The sequence below is a fragment of the Osmerus eperlanus genome, chromosome 8, assembly GCF_963692335.1.
Source record: "Osmerus eperlanus chromosome 8, fOsmEpe2.1, whole genome shotgun sequence".
Taxonomy (NCBI): domain Eukaryota; kingdom Metazoa; phylum Chordata; class Actinopteri; order Osmeriformes; family Osmeridae; genus Osmerus; species Osmerus eperlanus.
The window spans coordinates 17,213,662-17,233,378 of NC_085025.1; the positions used below are offsets into that span (position 1 = coordinate 17,213,662).

The window sequence follows — 19,717 nt, forward strand, 5'->3', positions numbered from 1 at the left end:
AATACTTATATCCGTGCCAAGTTTAGCTGAATTTGGTTCTCTGTATGCAAGGAATCCACGGATCCAAACAAACTATTTGGTTATCTATGCAACGTTTTGTCATGTGGAAGATTTCAGAACTCTGCGTGAAATGTCTTTGACCAAGAGACACATTCCACGTGTCGCGGCTTTAGCATAATTGATTGTTACAGATGTCGACCATTCAATTGGCTTTGGAACCCAGTGGTACGTATGTGCTCCTCAAGATATAAAGCCAGGTTGTTCCCAGTCCAACAACCAAGACTATACTTTCAGGTATCATTTCTATCGTTTTTTTTTGAGAAATGTGTTTCTAAGGAGTGGTCTCACTATCCATGATGAAGATGCAGATGTTCCTTTCTGAGCAGGAATCTGGTGGAAAGGTGTGGCTGTGTTTACTGTCCTACCACCATTGATGACTGTTCCAAGTTCTTGAATGGAACTTGGACGAAAGGATCATGTTCTGAGTGGATTTACATTGATTGTTCAAGCAAAGTCAGTCACAGTAATGTTTGCATCTGTCTTATGATGCGCTGGAATGTGCAATTTGCGACGCTGCTGGGATGTGGAGGGATTGCAACAACAGCCTTGATGTTAATCAATACTTATATCCGTGCCAAGTTTAGCTGAATTTGGTTCTCTGTATGCAAGGAATCCACGGATACAAATGAACAATTTAGTTCTCTATGCAAAATTTGGTCATGTGGAAGATTTCAGAACTCTGCGTGAAATGTCTTTGACCAAGAGACGCATTCCACGTGTCGCGGCTTTAGCATAATTGATTGTTACAGATGTCGACCATTCAATTGGCTTTGGAACCCAGTGGTGCGTATGTGCTCCTCAAGATATAAAACCATGTTGTTCCCAGTCCAACAACCAAGACTATACTTTCAGGGATCTTTTCTATAGGTTGTTCTTTGAAAAATGTGTTTCTAAGGAGTGGTCTCACTATCCATGATGAAGATGCAGATGTTCCTTTCTGAGCAGGAATCTGGTGGAAAGGTGTGGCTGTGTTTACTGTCCTACCACCATTGATGACTGTTCCAAGTTCTTGAATGGAACTTGGACGAAAGGATCATGTTCTGAGTGGATTTACATTGATTGTTCAAGCAAAGTCAGTCACAGTAATGTTTGCATCTGTCTTATGATGCGCTGGAATGTGCAATTTGCGACGCTGCTGGGATGTGGAGGGATTGCAACAACGGCCTTGATGTTAATCAATACTTATATCCGTGCCAAGTTTAGCTGAATTTGGTTCTCTGTATGCAAGGAATCCACGGATACAAATGAACAATTTAGTTCTCTATGCAAAATTTGGTCATGTGGAAGATTTCAGAACTCTGCGTGAAATGTCTTTGACCAAGAGACGCATTCCACGTGTCGCGGCTTTAGCATAATTGATTGTTACAGATGTCGACCATTCAATTGGCTTTGGAACCCAGTGGTGCGTATGTGCTCCTCAAGATATAAAGCCATGTTGTTCCCAGTCCAACAACCAAGACTATACTTTCAGGGATCTTTTCTATAGGTTGTTCTTTGAAAAATGTGTTTCTAAGGAGTGGTCTCACTATCTATGATGAAGATGCAGATGTTCCTTTCTGAACAGGAATCTGGTGGAAAGGTGTGGCTGTGTTCACTGTCCTACCACCATTGATGACTGTTCCAAGTTCTTGAATGGAACTTGGACGAAAGGATCATGTTCTGAGTGGATTTACATTGATTGTTCAAGCGAAGTAAGTCACAGTAATGTTTGCATCTGTCTCATGATGCGCTGGAATGTGCAATTTGCGACGCTGCTGGGATGTGGAGGGATTGCAACAACGGCCTTGATGTTGATCAATACTTATATCCGTGCCAAGTTTAGCTGAATTTGGTTCTCTGTATGCAAGGAATCCACGGATACAAATGAACAATTTAGTTCTCTATGCAACGTTTTGTCATGTGGAAGATTTCAGAACTCTGCGTTAAATGTCTTTGACCAAGAGACACATTCCACGTGTCGCGGCTTTAGCATAATTGATTGTTACAGATGTCGACCATTCAATTGGCTTTGGAACCCAGTGGTGCGTATGTGCTCCTCAAGATATAAAGCCATGTTGTTCCCAGTCCAACAACCAAGATTATACTTTCAGGGATCATTTCTATAGGTTGTTCTTTGAGAAATGTGTTTCTAAGGAGTGGTCTCACTATTCATGATGAAGATGCAGATGTTCCTTTCTGAGCAGGAATCTGGTGGAAAGGTGTGGCTGTGTTCACTGTCCTACCACCATTGATGACTGTTCCAAGTTCTTGAATGGAACTTGGACGAAAGGATCATGTTCTGAGTGGATTTACATTGATTGTTCAAGCAAAGTCAGTCACAGTAATGTTTGCATCTGTCTCATGATGCGCTGGAATGTGCAATTTGCGACACTGCTGGGATGTGGAGGGATTGCAATAACGGCCTTGATGTTGATCAATACTTATATCCGTGCCAAGTTTAGCTGAATTTTGTTCTCTGTATGCAAGGAATCCACGGATCCAAACAAACTATTTGGTTCTCTATGCAACGTTTTGTCATGTGGAAGATTTCAGAACTCTGCGTGAAATGTCTTTGACCAAGAGACACATTCCACGTGTCGCGGCTTTAGCATAATTGATTGTTACAGGTGTCGACCGTTCAATTGGCTTTGGATCCCAGTGGTGCGTATGCGCTCCTCGAGATATAAAGCCAGGTTGTTCCCAGTCCAACAACCAAGACTATACTTTCAGGGATTATTTCTATAGTTTGTTTTTGAGAAATGTGTTTCTAAGGAGTGGTCTCACTATCCATGATGAAGATGCAGATGTTCCTTTCTGAGCAGGAATCTGGTGGAGAGGTGTGGCTGTGTTCACTGTCCTACCAGCATTGATGACTGTTCCAAGTTCTTGAATGGAACTTGGACGAAAGGATCATGTTCTGAGTGGATTTACATTGATTGTTCAAGCAAAGTCAGTCACAGTAATGTTTGCATCTGTCTCATGATGCGCCGGACTGTGCGATTTGCAACACTGCTGGGTTGTGGAGGGATTGCAACAACGGCCTTGATGTTGATCAATACTTAGATCCGTGCCAAGTTTAGCTGAATTTGGTTCTCTGTATGCAAGGAGTCCACGGATACAAATGAACAATTTAGTTCTCTATGCAACGTTTTGTCATGTGGAAGATTTCAGAACTCTGCGTGAAATGTCTTTGACCAAGACACACATTCCACGTGTCGCGGCTTTAGCATAATTGATTGTTACAGATGTCGACCATTCAATTGGCTTTGGAACCCAGTGGTGCGTATGTGCTCCTCAAGATATAAAGCCAGGTTGTTCCCAGTCCAACAACAAAGACTATACTTTCAGGGATCATTTCTATAGGTTGTTCTATGAGAAATGTGTTTCTAAGGAGTGTTCTCACTATCCATGATGAAGATGCAGATGTTCCTTTCTGAGCAGGAATCTGGTGGAAAGGTGTGGCTGTGTTCACTGTCCTACCCCCGTTGATGACTGTTCCAAGTTCTTGAATGTAACTTGGACAAAAGGATCATGTTCTGAGTGGATTTACATTGATTGTTCAAGCAAAGTCAGTCACAGTAATGTTTGCATCTGTCTCATGATGCGCTGGAATGTGCAATTTGCGACGCTGCTGGGATGTGGAGGGATTGCAATAACGGCCTTGATGTTGATCAATACTTAGATCCGTGCCAAGTTTAGCTGAATTTGGTTCTCTGTATGCAAGGAATCCACGTATACAAATGAACAATTTAGTTCTCTATGCAAAATTTTGTCATGTGGAAGATTTCAGAACTCTGCGTGAAATGTCTTTGACCAAGAGACACATTCCACGTGTCGCGGCTTTAGCATAATTGATTGTTACAGATGTCGACCATTCAATTGGCTTTGGAACCCAGTGGTGCGTATGTGCTCCTCAAGATATAAAGCCAGGTTGTTCCCAGTCCAACAACCAAGACTATACTTTCAGGGATCATTTCTATAGTTTATTTTTGAGAAATGTGTTTCTAAGGAGTGGTCTCACTATCCATGATAAAGATGCAGATGTTCCTTTCTGAGCAGGAATCTGGTGGAAAGGTGTGGCTGTGTTTACTGTCCTACCACCATTGATGACTGTTCCAAGTTCTTGAATGGAACTTGGACGAAAGGATAATGTTCTGAGTGGATTTACATTGATTGTTAAAGCAAAGTCAGTCACAGTAATGTTTGCATCTGTCTCATGATGCGCTGGAATGTGCAATTTGCGATGCTGCTGGGATGTGGAGGGATTGCAACAACGGCCTTGATGTTGATCAATACTTGTATCCGTGCCAAGTTTAGCTGAATTTGGTTCTCTGTATGCAAGGAATCCACGGATACAAATGAACAATTTAGTTCTCTATGAAAAATGTTGTCATGTGGAAGATTTCAGAACTCTGCGTGAAATGTCTTTGACCAAGAGACGCATTCCACGTGTCGCGGCTTCAGCATAATTGATTGTTACAGATGTCGACCATTCAATTGGCTTTGGAACCCAGTGGTACGTATGTGCTCCTCAAGATATAAAGCCAGGTTGTTCCCAGTCCAACAACCAAGACTATACTTTCAGGGATCATTTCTATAGTTTATTTTTGAGAAATGTGTTTCTAAGGAGTGGTCTCACTATCCATGATGAAGATGCAGATGTTCCTTTCTGAGCAGGAATCTGGTGGAAAGGTGTGGCTGTGTTTACTGTCCTACCACCATTGATGACTGTTCCAAGTTCTTGAAAGGAACTTGGACGAAAGGATCATGTTCTGAGTGGATTTACATTGATTGTTCAAGCAAAGTCAGTCACAGTAATGTTTGCATCTGTCTTATGATGCGCTGGAATGTGCAATTTGCGACGCTGCTGGGATGTGGAGGGATTGCAACAACGGCCTTGATGTTAATCAATACTTATATCCGTGCCAAGTTTAGCTGAATTTGGTTCTCTGTATGCAAGGAATCCACGGATACAAATGAACAATTTAGTTCTCTATGCAAAATTTGGTCATGTGGAAGATTTCAGAACTCTGCGTGAAATGTCTTTGACCAAGAGACACATTCCACGTGTCGCGGCTTTAGCATAATTGATTGTTACAGATGTCGACGATTCAATTGGCTTTGGAACCCAGTGGTGCATATGTTCTCCTCAAGATATAAGGCCATGTTGTTCCCAGTCCAACAACCAAGACTATACTTTCAGGGATCGTTTCTATAGGTTGTTCTTTGAGAAATGTGTTTCTAAGGAGTGGTCTCACTATCTATGATGAAGATGCAGATGTTCCTTTCTGAACAGGAATCTGGTGGAAAGGTGTGGCTGTGTTCACTGTCCTACCACCATTGATGACTGTTCCAAGTTCTTGAATGGAACTTGGACGAAAGGATCATGTTCTGAGTGGATTTACCCAGCATGCAGTGCGGCATGTTAAAAAAACAACAGCTACGCAAGGGATTTCAGTTGTTGTGTTCGTTCAGTTAGATGTTTGTAATGTTATTGGCCGGGTTTCCCAGATTCGTTAAGAAGCTCTTAACGCTAAGAGCTTCTTAGGAGCGTTCTAAGAGCGTTCTAGAGCGTTCTTAGAACGCTCTTAAGAAGCTCTTAGCGTTAAGAGCTTCTTAACGAATCTGGGAAACCCGGCCAATAGCTGTTGTTTTTTTAACATGCCGCACTGCATGCTGGGTACCCAAGAGCGCTGACGCTGATTATCTAGCTGTGCTCCGACTGCGTGATATGACGAGATGCTAGTGGTGCGCTGAGGTCTCAGAGTCTCCTGCCCGAGTTCAAGTTCTGCCCGATTAGCAAGCTATTTTTACTAATGTTTTGTTAGCAATTGAATGGTAATGCAAGCTAGCTAAAAACAATGTTAGTTAGCTTGGCTAAACTGGTTTTCATAGCAACAGAAATCAACAAATCAGATCAGTCGAACTTTATTCAGAAATGGGGGGATGGCGGGAACATTAAAGGTGTAGGTACAGTAAAAGTGAAATGGAACGCGTCTTTCTGCCTTGAAGCTGCGTGCGCATCAACAAGACCCCATCTATATGTAAAGATAACATCCAAGCTAACAATTTCGCCAAATCTGACTGCAGCATTGTATACCATATGTACCGTGTTATGGTTGTTTGAGTTAAACAACTTGCTAAATGAATTAAATGTCAAATCCAACTATAAATGTATAAAAGAGAGTTCCAATCAAATCTGAATTTGTTTTAAACCTAGAGGTTTAAAAGGTTACCTTTGCCTAAACTGACATGCACCAACTCAGTTTCAACAGCCATTTACACATTTAGTCTCTATTTGTTACTCTATTCTTAACCCTTGTGTTATCTTCGGGTCATTCTGACCCATCAGTCATTGTGACCCACCGTCGTATTGCGACAGATTTACCGCATACAAAGACAAAGTGAAGCATTTTCTTTTAACCGTTGGGCTGTCTCAGACCCCCCACATTGCAAAGGTTAAAAGAAAATTATTTTAATTTGTTTTTGTATTGGGTAAAATTGGGTAAACACAACGATGGTTCGTTATGAACCTTTGGGTCATGTGACCCGAAGGCAGCACGAGGGTTAAGGCATGTTTAACTTAATGTCTGCACCTCTCTGTCACCAACTGTCTCTGCAGTGGGGGCTTCACAGGGTGTCTACAGGTATAAACAAGTTAAATGTAAGACCTTTTAATACCACTTCCAAATGAAATTAAAGACCAAACTTACGATGGAAATACAAATCAAAAGTGGAAATATACAGTCATCTTTCCAAGTAAACACTGATGTCTGTTCAATATGAACAGTATGGTAAAATGACAATAATCGGTTGAGTTTAAGAACATTGACTAAATGTGTGTAATGCGGAAGGATAACACAAAAATGTAATTGCTGTCCTAAATTATACTTATTATTACACTAGGGTGGAAATGGTGGAGCAGAAACTAACAATTCAATGAATCCCATGGAAACAAAGGCAAATGTGTGAGATGTACTGATGTGGAGCACAAATGCTCCAAGAAGCAGTACTTTTCTTGAGTGGTTTTTATTCAGATGAATAATCATTGGATTCAGGTCAAAAGTCTATCACTTGAACTAGTTTCATCACTTAAGACACAAAGTCAGCAGCTTGGCATACTGGCACATGGAAAGGATTAAACATTTAGACTTTCATCAAAGTAATGCTGGCTTGTCCTTTTTCATCAATGTCCTCAAAAAAGCAGGCTGCAGAGCTACTGTGTCTGTGAGGTGACTGTCTCTGGAGGGCTGGCAGGCAGGGGCAAGCAGGGCCTGCAGGCAGGCAGGCCAGCTGGATCAAGCTGTTCTGGGGTCAGGGCTGAAGAGAAGCTGTCCAGCTAGAGAGGGGTAGTCCAGCAAGGGGTCTGTGTGGATCTCACCATCCTCGAGTCTGTTGCATCCTCTGTTGAACTCTGTTGAGCAGGCCTCTGCATGACCCTCCAGACCTGTCAAAGTGAAGAAAGGGTCCATGTCAGTTGTGAAAAATGAAGCTTTTCCCATCTACACTTGATACAGACTTCAGTTTTGACTGTGAAATGCAGTGTCATTACTTGAACTTGAATCCAAATGTGTTGACGTCATGGAGACCCATGCAGTCACTCAAAACACAGGTTCGATTCCAGGCTCTGGCAAGAGTATTTACCTCTAAACTGGTCAATATATACACATCTGACAAAAGACCAGCTCGACCTTTGCTTGTAAACAGTGATTCTGACTGTAAGAGACCTTTAAATAGCCTGACTTACCGAAATTGGCAAAACTAGCCTGGCTAACGTAGGTCGCTTTCTCAGGGCATATGACGAATGAAACAGGCTCGCCTTGAAAAAGTCTCCCTGCCGCATAGGCTTATTACAAAGACTTTCACGCCAAAAATCACCATTATGAGCCGACAGGTCTGTGGGGAATTGCTTTTTCTCCTAAAGGCTGCTCTCCTCGACCTTTTTGATGAACAATTCGCCGAGATGCAAAATGACTCACTAATTAAAAACACAGAGGAAAAAAGCTAGAGCTACAGTAGCTACTTTTCGAGTTTGGTTTTCCGTCACTTCAGAATCACGATCTATAAGGTCTAAAAGTGCTAAACCTTCACCATAATTCAAGAGTAGTGTACTTTCACAAACCCAATCATTAATTCTAGCTTAAAATGTGTAAAACCAGGACTTACCGAAAGTGGCTGCCTCCAACACGGCTTTCACGGGAGACGACTTTCACGGGACACGGGAAACAACAATGGCCGCCGAAAAATAATTTGTATTCGTAACAGCGAGCTGCGATTGGAAGCGAAATGAAACAGGGGCTAAAAAACGAGGGTGGGGGCTTGGTCAGCACACATTTTCAAGAAAGCATGCGTGTGTCAAGGGGCTCTGGCCCCTTGTGTGTGAGAGAATGTGGAGCACGCGCGCACAGGAGCAAAGGGAGAGAGGATTTGGGGAAACAGCCCTAGAAATTAGCCAAGCATGCATGTTTCAAATATTCACTAAAAATCGAGTTTTCATGTTACAGTCAACTTTTTCTCAGATTTGTGTACTCAACATTCTCAAGAGTCTTCATATGAACTAGTGATTGAATCAGAGTATCAGTTTTTGGCCGGCGGATGTGTAAAGCATTATTTTAGCATTAGCAATAAATTCAATTTGCTTTATATCAATCATTTTTAGAGGTATGAAGTTGCCTTTGCACATGTTAACATGTTGTAGTGTCTTCCACGTGACATACCAAGTTTGGTGTTGATATCTCAAAGATTTGCTGAGATTTGACCAAACGTCCTGTTTGGTTGCTTTGTTGCAGATTTTGATTGGCTCTACCGGACAAACGGTTTTGAAAATCAGAAATCCCTACGATAACTTTTGTGAGGCTCAGTCTGGATATCATCTATGGCAATTTTGAAGAAAATTCGACCAAAAATGTAGGAGGAGTAGGGAAAAAACGCGTTTCCTTAATCTTTATTGTACAGACAAATCCAATATGGTGGCCGTTATAGCTTCTTGAGGCTTTTTTATTCCTCATGAGAAATAAGGCATATGTAATGAATTTCAGAATTTTGGGACTTATGGCCTGCAAATGGCATCAATTTGAAAATTGACATATTGGGGCGTGGCCTGTAGAGCCACCTATTGTCTCACATGGCCCATGTTTGGTATGGTAGTTACTAATGGTCTGCAGTTTCAACATGCCAAATTTCACAACTTTTTACGGTACTGGTCTAGGGGCTGCCATTGACTCCCATGGGTAAAAAATAATAATACCACCAATAACAATAGGGTTCTCCTACCGGAGGAACCCTAAATATAGCTGCAGGCAGCAATGGCGGGTTCCTCCTCAGCATTGCAAACCATTACAAAATTAACATGACACAGACATGTATTTCATACATGTACACAACATTTCAAGACAATTGGATCAATGGCTGATTTGAAGTCATTTTTTGAAATTCTTCACAAATTGTCACTGTAGAGAAATATCCATGCTGCCGACATTATGGGTTCTTGAGACTTCTTTGTTCCCCATTGGCAATAAGGCATGCGTACCAACTTTTAGACATTTTGGACTGACAGGGTTAAAATGCCACCCTTTTGAAAGTGACAACTTTGAAGCGTGTTCTGTCAGGCCACCTGTGCTCTGGTCAGGCCCATCATGCAGAGATCCATTCTTTAAAAGCTTTGATTACAACATTAACTTCATGAAAGTGAGGATACACTTCACTAAAGGAAGTGTGTAGGTTATGTACTACTACTGCTTGCTCTGCCCACACACTTTCCCCATCCATGCTGTTTCCCTCTTTCCCAGCGCAGGTCATGCCAAGGCATAAATGCGGCAGCCGTATGAGTATTAGAAGTAGCCCAAAAAACATACCATACACAGTCACACTGTTTTCAAAACTGAAACTGGTTAGAAGACCATGGCTATTAGAACTCTACCTGAATGAGCTCTCTCTAGAGTCTCAGTCAAACAACTGTCAAGAGTCATGTAGGGAACTGGACCAAGGTATAGCTAATGTCCAGCTGTTAGCAAGTGTACCTTGTGATGGTACAGCAGCTTAACAATACTTTGTCATGGTCAGACTCTCTGATCCCATTAAACTACACAACATGGTGTAGGGTGACCAACAGTATTATCTTAAGTAAAAAACAATAACATTACACACATTTAAGTGAACGAACACAACAACTGAAATCCCTTGCACAGCTGTTGTAACCAAACTATTTTCCACAACTATTTGCGTTTTTGGTGTGCACTGCATGCTGGGTACCCAAGGGCGCTGACGCTACAATATTTATTATCTAGCTGTCTTCCTGCTGTGTAATATGACGAGATGCTAGCGATGCAAACATGAAAGCTTGTCTCGGGGGGTCATGCATGTGATCTCACTACAAGCTTTTGATTACACGTGAGGACTGTTAGCAAAGTATTTCTATTCGTGTTTTGTTAGTGATTGAATGGTAATGTCAGCTGTCTAAAAACAATGTTAGTTAGCTTGGCTAAAATGGTTTTCATAGCAACAGATATCAACAAATCAGATCCATCTAACTTTATTCAGAAGGGGGGGGGGGTGGGAACATATACACTAGAGGTGAAATGGTAGGCATTGTTCTGCCTTGAAGCTGCGTGCGCATCCTCATTGTTTGTAACCACCAACCCATCTATATGTAAAGATAACATCCAAGCTAGCAATTTCGCCAAATTTGATTGCAGATTTTTTACACCATATGTACTTCGTTATGGTTTTTGAGTCAAACAACTTGCTAAATGATTAAATGTCTGTTAAATGTCAAATCCAACTTTAAATGTATAAAAGAGAGAATTAAACCTAGAGGTTGAAAAGGCTACATTTGTCTAAACTGACATGCACAAACTCAGAGCACTGAGTTTCAACATCCATGTACACATTTTGTCTCTATTTTTTACTCTACTCTTTAACGCATGACTATGTTTAACTTAATGTCAGCACCTCTCTGTCATCAATTGTCTCTGGAGTGGGGGATGGGGGCTTCTTATCCAACAAATTACATCCCTGAACTTTTAAAACATATCAATGGCCTACTACAATTGTAAACATCCTTTGGCCTTCCCATGCTGGGAAGAAAACTACAGTTTTTCTTTGATTAAACGTTGACCTTGAATAAACGCTGCACCAAAAATGAACATTGTGTAATAAATGGCACCTTCGATTAAACGCCTCCCCCAAAAAGTCAGAAAACGGTTATTTAATTGGTTAAATTAAAACACAGTATTTATTACACAAGTAATTTACAAGTGTAGCATACTATTATCCCATGAAACACTGGCAGGCACAAGTGTCTTTCTTGCTACAGATTTATTTGAAGCTTTTTCTCCAAATCCACCGTTAAAACTAAACTCACGCTGTAATGAGAAAATAAAGACCACATTAGCTTAATATGAACATGCAATGACATGCGCAGCATGTAAATAACATTCACCAAAGTCAAATACAGACACAAAACAACATACTTTGTTGGCTGCATGCTGTAGCCTACACAAGGGAATAGAGGTTTCCTTAGATTGCTAACAACCTCTATAACAACCTTAAACTTATCACTTAGAGTGAATGTGCATAAAGCTCCAGGACCTGACAACATCCCTGGCTGTGTTCTCAAGGCCTGTGCTCCTGAACTGGCAGAGGTGTTCACTGACATCTTTAACCTCTCCCTGTCGCAGTCTGTCGTCCCCAATAGGTTCAAGGGGGCCACCATCATCCCAGTCTCTAAGAAACCATCAGTGAGCTGTCTCAATGATTACCGCCCTGTTGTGATGAAATGCTTTGAGACGTTAGTCAAAGACCACATTACATCCTGCCTGTCACCTGCATTAGACCCACTCCAGTTTGCATATAGGCCGAACAGGTCTACAGATGATGTTGTAGCTTTGGCCTTGAACACTGCTCTCTTTCACTTGGATCAGGACAACATATACGTGCGGATGCTCTTCATCGACTTCAGCTCCGTTTTCAACACCATAGTACCATCCAGGCTCATCATAAAACTACAGGACCGGAACATCAGTCCTTCCATGTGCAGCTGGACAGGACACAGGCAGTACGGCTAGGTAACATCACCCCACCAGTCTAACACTCAGCACTGGTGCCCCACAGAGTTGTGTGTTAAGCCCACTGTTGTACTCTCTGTTCACCTATGGTTGTGCAGCCACAAAAAGGTCCAACACTATCATTATGTTTGCTGATGACACCACCATTATCGGCTGCATCAAGAATGGTGATGAGTCTGCCTACAGAGCAGAGGTGGCAACAATGACATCCTGGTGTCAGCATAACAGCCTGTTGCTTAATGTAGCAAAAACCAAGGAGTTGATAGTGGACTACAGGCGGCTGCAGGGAGAACATGCACCCATTCACATCGCGGGCACAGCTGTGGAGAGTCAAAAGTTTCAGATTTTTTGGTATCAACATCAGTGAGGATCTGAGCTGGACCACCATATTGGTGTGGTTACAAGGACAGCGAAACAGAGGCTCTTTTTTCAGCGGCGACTGTGGAAATTTGGCATGGACTGCACTATACTGACCAATTTTTACCGGTGCACCATTGAGAGCATACTGACTGGTGGCATTACAACATGGTTTGGCAACAGCACTGCCCAGGACAGGAAGACACTACAAAGAGTGGTCATATCTGCACAGCGTATTACAAGGACTGCATTACCATCCATTCAGGACCTTTACAGCCAGCGGTGCAGGAGAAAGGCCAAGTGGATCATTTCTGACCCTAGTCATCCCTGCCACAGTCTTTTCTCCCTCCTGCCTTCTGGAAGGCGATACAAGAGTATAAGGTCCTGTACCAGCAGATACAGGGATAGTTTTCTCACACATGCCATCAGGATGCTGAACTGTCCTTGAAATATCTTTTTGCACTACAATTTTTCTTATTTTTTCTACCCTTTTTCCCCATTCTTTAGTATTTAATTTTTTTATTCTGCAAGTTGAACGGACATTGAGCACAAAGAATTTTATTACTTATAAATGCTGTTTATGAGTATATGATAATAAACTTGAACTTGAAACTTTTATCAGAGCTTTAAATTGTCTGTGCTTCGCTTGCTGTTAGGTTGTCGACTCTCTCACTCATGAGCGTCCCAAAAGGCCTTCAAAATAAAGTCACGTAATAATTCTGAATACAATTATATAATTCTAAATTAAGACATTGCTTGAAAAAAAATTATACATTATTATAATGCAATTGCGACAATTGCATTCAGGCCTATAGATAGTTATACATATTGTATACAATATGGCGAGGTAGCTGACTTAACCATTCCTTAATGTGCTTTTCATCAACACCAAGTTTGCGTGCTATAGATCTGTTGCTGGTGGTGAGTGCTTTCTGCACAGGTTTCTGTTTGAAAGCTAAAGTGTAAGAATGTTACGGCATGCTGCGTCAGATTTGTACACAAAGTAGAGACACGCGCGGCATACATTTTACACTGGGCTTTTGTTTGACTTCCTTGTCTATTCTGTGTTTGTCTATGGCTGCACTGCAGCTACAATTCACTGAATCTCTCTTACCAATTAAACGCTGCACCACTAACTGCTCTATTAAAAGGGTTCACTATGAAGCAAACCATTCTAACAAAATAATAACAACATTTACAATGATTTCAACAAGAAGTCTCTCTGACTTGACAACTCTCTAAACAAGCAACTTTCCAAAGCAATCTCTGAAACAGCTGACCAGTGTGGTAATTTTATGTTGACAACTAAACCGCTGATTGGAAGTGCGCGGCTGATTGCCAATCACGAGATAGGGAGACTGATAGCCAACCGCCAACAAACGCTGACTAGACCATACCTGCATGCAGCGAATAGAAAGAAAGAGGGGAGAAAAGAAAAAACACACAACCACAACTATACAGACTGAATTAGGACATTTTAAACATGGGTCCGTAACAAAGACGTTGTTAAAAATGCTCATTCACATTCATTTTTCTCAATTAATCTTATCACTTAAACACACTGGTTTAGCATTTTTTCCCACAAGGAAGTCTAACCTCAACAGTGGATCCTTGGTCCCTGGATCTCTTGCTGGAACATGGCATCTAAAAAACACATAGAAAAACCATCAAAAACTATGAAATGTAACATACCACACTACTGCTTAACAATTTCATAGTCTTACATTATCATTACTTCATACTCAACAGTTCTAGTATACATACCTTTAAGAAAATATTGAAATGGTTAGGATTCTCAAAACACCAATCTCTGTACTTAAAAAAAATATTTAGACATCCATTATTTAACTTTATTCAATTTACACTGTCTACATTCAAATTTAAGTCTGTAAAATGTAAACAGAGAAACGGACTCGACTATAAATACAAATTAAGACCAATTGAGAACAATTTATCTTGCAAATGGTTTTTACTTTAAATTCATGTTTCACCAAAAGAATCATCACAGTTTAACACAAATAACCAAACCTTACTGTTAAAATACTGCCAAGCCACTGACTCACATTAGAAAATTAAAACAAATAAACATAGCCTAGAAGATGTACCTGTAGGTCAATTACATAATCAAGAGCATGGAGTAGGAATGGATGGATGACAAAATACCCCGCCGAGCCCAATCCATTAAATATTTCCTACCCATAAGTTAATTTCCTGAAATGCAATAATTCACCAACATTTTGACAATTTCATGCTCCAAACTTTGTGGGAACAGTTTGGAGATGGCCCCTTCCTGTTCTAACATGACTGTGCAACAGTGCACAAAGCAAGGCCCATAAACACATGGATGAGCGAGATTGGTGTGGACGAACTTGAGTGGCCTGCACACAGTCCTGACCTCAACCCAATACAACACCTTTGGGATGAATTAGAGCAGGGACTGCGAGCCAAACCTTCTTGTTCCACATCAATGTTGGACCTCACAAATGCACTTCTGGAAGAATGGTAAAACATTTCCATAAACCTCTTAAACCTTGTGGAAAGCCTTCCTAGACGAGTTGAAACTATTATAGCTACAAAGGGTGGTCCGACATCATATCCTATGGTTTAAGAATGAGATGTCACTCACGTTCATGAGCGTGTAAAGGCAACCGAGCGAATACTTAGGCAATTTAGTGTATAAAATATATACAAATATAAAATGTTATCAAGAGATAGGAAATCGTGCAGCATGGTACAAAATGCCGATTACAAACGTATTGTAGGTCTATAGGCTTTCAATGGAACTCCTAAACGATCAAACCATGAACCCAAACAAAGCTAGCAAGCAAAACAACCATGGTACCATTGCTACTTGCTTATGCTAGGTAGCTCTAACTGTGCAGCAAACTAGGCTACCTAGCTACAGTTTCAAAAAGAATAACTTACGATGTGAAGACCGTCAGAAAAACTTGGAACGAACAAACAAAATTACATCAACAATGACATGTAGCTAAAGATAGAATAACCCAACCGTAGGTACGTACAGTACATACATTTGAAACGCCGTCCACAAAAGCAAGAACTAGCCTTAAGGGTTATAGCTTGCTCGGCATTTGTTTGACCTCCTTGTCTATTTGTTTGTGTATGGCCGCACTGCAACTACAATTCACTGAATCTGTCTTACTAATTAAACGTTGCCTTCGAATAAACGCCGCACCACAAATGATCATTGTGTAATACACGCTGCAGTGTTTAATCGAAAGACACATTTGGAACTCACCGTACTAATTTAAATTACATCAACAATGACATGTAAAAATAGAACAACCCAACCGCATAGTTACGCACAGTATACAAATTTCAAACGCGTCTCACAGAAGCAAGTATAATGTTAAAGATTTTACGACTTGCTAGCCTGTAATACTGTCTGTACAAAGAGATATCCTTAGCTCAGCTAGCCTAGATAGATTAGCTGCTATCCTGTTTACGACAGTATAAAAGTCTTCAAGTTATCATACGAATACAAACGCTAAAATACATGTTTTGTACTGCCATTGTAGGATCTTATTACTCACTGTCAAATGTAACAATGAAAATCTCTGAGGGCTGCAGGAGTTCTCCAACGATAAAATAAAATGGTCGTCTTCTTGTGCGTGTACCAAGCTCGCGCGTGTGTCAAGGGGCTCTGGCCCCTTGTGTGTGTGAGAATGTGGAGCACGCGCGCACAGGAGCAAAGGGAGAGAGGATTTGGGGAAACAGCCCTAGAAATTAGCCAAGCATGCATGTTTCAAATATTCACTAAAAATCGAGTTTTCATGTTACAGTCAACTTTTTCTCAGATTTGTGTACTCAACATTCTCAAGAGTCTTCATATGAACTAGTGATTGAATCAGAGTATCAGTTTTTGGCCGGCGGATGTGTAAAGCATTATTTTAGCATTAGCAATAAATTCAATTTGCTTTATATCAATCATTTTTAGAGGTATGAAGTTGCCTTTGCACCTTTGTAACATGTTGTAGTGTCCTCCACGTGACATACCAAGTTTGGTGTTGATATCTCAAAGATTTGCTGAGATTTGACCAAACGTCCTGTTTGGTTGCTTTGTTGCAGATTTTGATTGGCTCTACCGGACAAACGGTTTTGAAAATCAGAAATCCCTACGATAACTTTTGTGAGGCTCAGTCTGGATATCATCTATGGCAATTTTGAAGAAAATTCGACCAAAAATGTAGGAGTAGTAGGGAAAAAACGCGTTTCCTTAATCTTTATTGTACAGACAAATTCAATATGGCGGCCGTTATAGCTTCTTGAGGCTTTTTTATTCCTCATGAGAAATAAGGCATATGTAATGAATTTCAGAATTTTGGGACTTATGGCCTGCAAATGGCATCAATTTGAAAATTGACATATTGGGGCGTGGCCTGTAGCGCCACCTATTGTCTCACATGGCCCATGTTTGGTATGGTAGTTACTAATGGTCTGCAGTTTCAACATGCCAAAATTCACAACTTTTTACGGTACTGGTCTAGGGGCTGCCATTGACTCCCATGGGTAAAACATAATAATAATACCACCAAATATAGCTGCAGGCAGCAATGGCGGGTTCCTCCTCAGCATTGCAAACCATTACAAAATTGACATGACACAGACATGTATTTCATACATGTACACAACATTTCAATACAATTGGATCAATGGCTGATTTGAAGTCATTTTTTGAAATTCTTCACAAATTGTCACTGTAGAGAAATATCCATGCTGCCGACATTATGGGTTCTTGAGACTTCTTTGTTCCCCATTGGCAATAAGGCATGCGTACCAACTTTTAGACATTTTGGACTGACAGGGTTAAAATGCCACCCTTTTGAAAGTGACAACTTTGAAGCGTGTTCTGTCAGGCCACCTGTGCTCTGGTCAGGCCCATCATGCAGAGATCCATTCTTTAAAAGCTTTGATTACAACAATAACTTTATGAAAGTCAGAATACACTTTAGTAAAGGACGTGTGTAGTTTATGTACTACTACTGCTTGCTCTGCCCACACACTTTCCCCATCCATGCTGTTTCCCTCTTTGCCAGTGCGGGTGGTGCGGTGGCCGCATGAGGTTTAGGTGTAGTCCAAAAGTTGCCTCCCACAATCAAAACATATTAACCGCAACATTGTTTTCAAACTTTCTCAAAGATGGCTTGAAAACCACAGATATTGACTCTCTTCTTGAGTAGATCTCTTTCCAGAATCTCAGTCAATCCAGAATCAAGATTAGCCTCATAGGCAATTGGTCTGGTCTAGGGCACAGCCCACGTTCAGCTCCTTGCAAGTATAGCCTGTGATAGTAAAATGGCCGACTCTCTGTTCCCATTAAACTACACAGCATGCACACTCAAGGTGACCAACAAGATTATATTAACTAACAAACAATGGCCGGGTTTCCCAGATTCGTTAAGAAGCTCTTAACGCTAAGAGCGTTCTAAGAGCGTTCTAGAGCGTTCTTAGGGCCCTGCTTGCCCCTGCCTGCCAGCCCTCCAGAGACAGTCACCCCACAGACACAGTAGCTCTGCAGCCTGCTTTTTTGAGGACATTGATGAAAAAGGACAAGCCAGCATTACTTTGATGAAAGTCTAAATGTTTAATCCTTTCCATGTGCCAGTATGCCAAGCTGCTGACTTTGTGTCTTAAGTGATGAAACTAGTTCAAGTGATAGACTTTTGACCTGAATCCAATGATTATTCATCTGAATAAAAACCACTCAAGAGCAGTGGCGGAGCCAGGGAATTTCCATTGGGGTGGCCAGGATGGGGCCAGTGATAATTTTTGGGTGGCAAGCATGTGTCTCACCAGGCGATGCAGAGCTATTTTAGACACATATAGGAAACATCTCAACATTATTCGGAATTCAGGTGAAAAAAAAGAATACACTTATTCTGTATTCATACTTGCCCTTTCAACCTGACCTGTATATGAATAGACACACTTTAAGCCAATTGTAAATAAGATAACATCATATCAAGCTGTACTATATGTGAGTCTCTATACTGTATACCTGGAGGTCCATTTAAGTTGCTGCTCTCTGGGGGCTCCTCATCCTCACTCTCTGCCTGTTTTTTCTCCATCTCATCCTCATTCTTTGCCTTAGCTGTCTTCTTTCCACTTGCCCTGAAGAAGGACGCTATGTCTGCCTTCTTCCTCTTCATTATTTTTCCCTCTTTAATGACACCTATCCAAAATGCATACTGTATATACCTGACACAATCATAACACGTTCTGGCAACGTAGTTATCAAATACAGCATAGCATATAGCAATTTTAACAGTTTACTATGTTCTCCTCCGATCTAGCTTGCTTCTAAACTTCGCAAAATAGATAGTCATGGGTGGGATAGTCACAGTTATTAGAAGACAAAAACAACATCCATTATGATATCATACCTTTCTGTTTTGCGTTTCTTCACTTAGCCGCAGGTGCCGGTCGAAGCGTCAGGTGGTAACAGGCATTCTCAGGCCATGCTTGAGCCGTTTAATTCAAATACAGGATGTGTGCGCGCTGCGCGTGGCTAAAGGGTCCGACAGTGTACTAGCGGTGCGAGAAAGGTTCCGCATTTTTCCACAGCCGTCAAAACTTTTAACCGCTCTGATGTGGTGCTTGGGGTGGCCAATGGGGTGGCCGAGATTCTACGGGGGGTGGCCGTGGCCACCCCCGGCCACCCCCTGGCTCCGCCATTGCTCAAGAGAAGTACTGCTTCTTGGAGCATTTGTGCTCCACATCAGTACATCTCACACATTTGCCTTTGTTTCCATGGGATTCATGGAATTGTTAGTTTCTGCTCCACCATTTCCACCCTAGTGTAATAATAAGTATAATTTAGGACAGCAATTACATTTTTGTGTTATCCTTCCGCATTACACACATTTAGTCAATGTTCTTAAACTCAACCGATTATTGTCATTTTACCATACTGTTCATATTGAACAGACATCAGTGTTTACTTGGAAAGATGACTGTATATTTCCACTTTTGATTTGTATTTCCATCGTAAGTTTGGTCTTTAATTTCATTTGGAAGTGGTATTAAAAGGTCTTACATTTAACTTGTTTATACCTGTAGACACCCTGTGAAGCCCCCACTGCAGAGACAGTTGGTGACAGAGAGGTGCAGACATTAAGTTAAACATGCCTTAAGAATAGAGTAACAAATAGAGACTAAATGTGTAAATGGCTGTTGAAACTCAGTTCTCTGAGTTGGTGCATGTCAGTTTAGGCAAAGGTAACCTTTTAAACCTC

At 41.2% G+C, this 19,717-nt stretch overlaps 9 non-coding genes across 9 annotated transcripts; all 9 read left to right on the top strand.

Moving 5' to 3' along the window:
* Positions 1–278: 278 nt before the first annotated feature.
* LOC134025767 (small nucleolar RNA U3) lies at positions 279–490 on the top strand. Its single transcript, XR_009931277.1, has one exon. It is a non-coding gene; the product is annotated as a small nucleolar RNA U3 (small nucleolar RNA).
* A 406-nt stretch (positions 491–896) lies between these two features.
* On the top strand, positions 897–1,109 carry LOC134025688 (small nucleolar RNA U3). Its single transcript, XR_009931201.1, has one exon. It is a non-coding gene; the product is annotated as a small nucleolar RNA U3 (small nucleolar RNA).
* Positions 1,110–1,515: 406 nt separating this feature from the next.
* LOC134025730 (small nucleolar RNA U3) lies at positions 1,516–1,728 on the top strand. The gene has a single exon (XR_009931241.1). It is a non-coding gene; the product is annotated as a small nucleolar RNA U3 (small nucleolar RNA).
* A 406-nt stretch (positions 1,729–2,134) lies between these two features.
* LOC134025683 (small nucleolar RNA U3) lies at positions 2,135–2,347 on the top strand. Its single transcript, XR_009931195.1, has one exon. It is a non-coding gene; the product is annotated as a small nucleolar RNA U3 (small nucleolar RNA).
* Positions 2,348–2,753: 406 nt separating this feature from the next.
* Positions 2,754–2,965, top strand: LOC134025654 (small nucleolar RNA U3). Its single transcript, XR_009931168.1, has one exon. It is a non-coding gene; the product is annotated as a small nucleolar RNA U3 (small nucleolar RNA).
* A 406-nt stretch (positions 2,966–3,371) lies between these two features.
* Positions 3,372–3,584, top strand: LOC134025779 (small nucleolar RNA U3). The gene has a single exon (XR_009931288.1). It is a non-coding gene; the product is annotated as a small nucleolar RNA U3 (small nucleolar RNA).
* Positions 3,585–3,990: 406 nt separating this feature from the next.
* On the top strand, positions 3,991–4,202 carry LOC134025667 (small nucleolar RNA U3). Its single transcript, XR_009931180.1, has one exon. It is a non-coding gene; the product is annotated as a small nucleolar RNA U3 (small nucleolar RNA).
* Positions 4,203–4,608: 406 nt separating this feature from the next.
* On the top strand, positions 4,609–4,820 carry LOC134025522 (small nucleolar RNA U3). The gene has a single exon (XR_009931039.1). It is a non-coding gene; the product is annotated as a small nucleolar RNA U3 (small nucleolar RNA).
* A 406-nt stretch (positions 4,821–5,226) lies between these two features.
* Positions 5,227–5,439, top strand: LOC134025727 (small nucleolar RNA U3). Its single transcript, XR_009931238.1, has one exon. It is a non-coding gene; the product is annotated as a small nucleolar RNA U3 (small nucleolar RNA).
* The last annotated feature ends 14,278 nt before the right edge of the window (positions 5,440–19,717 follow it).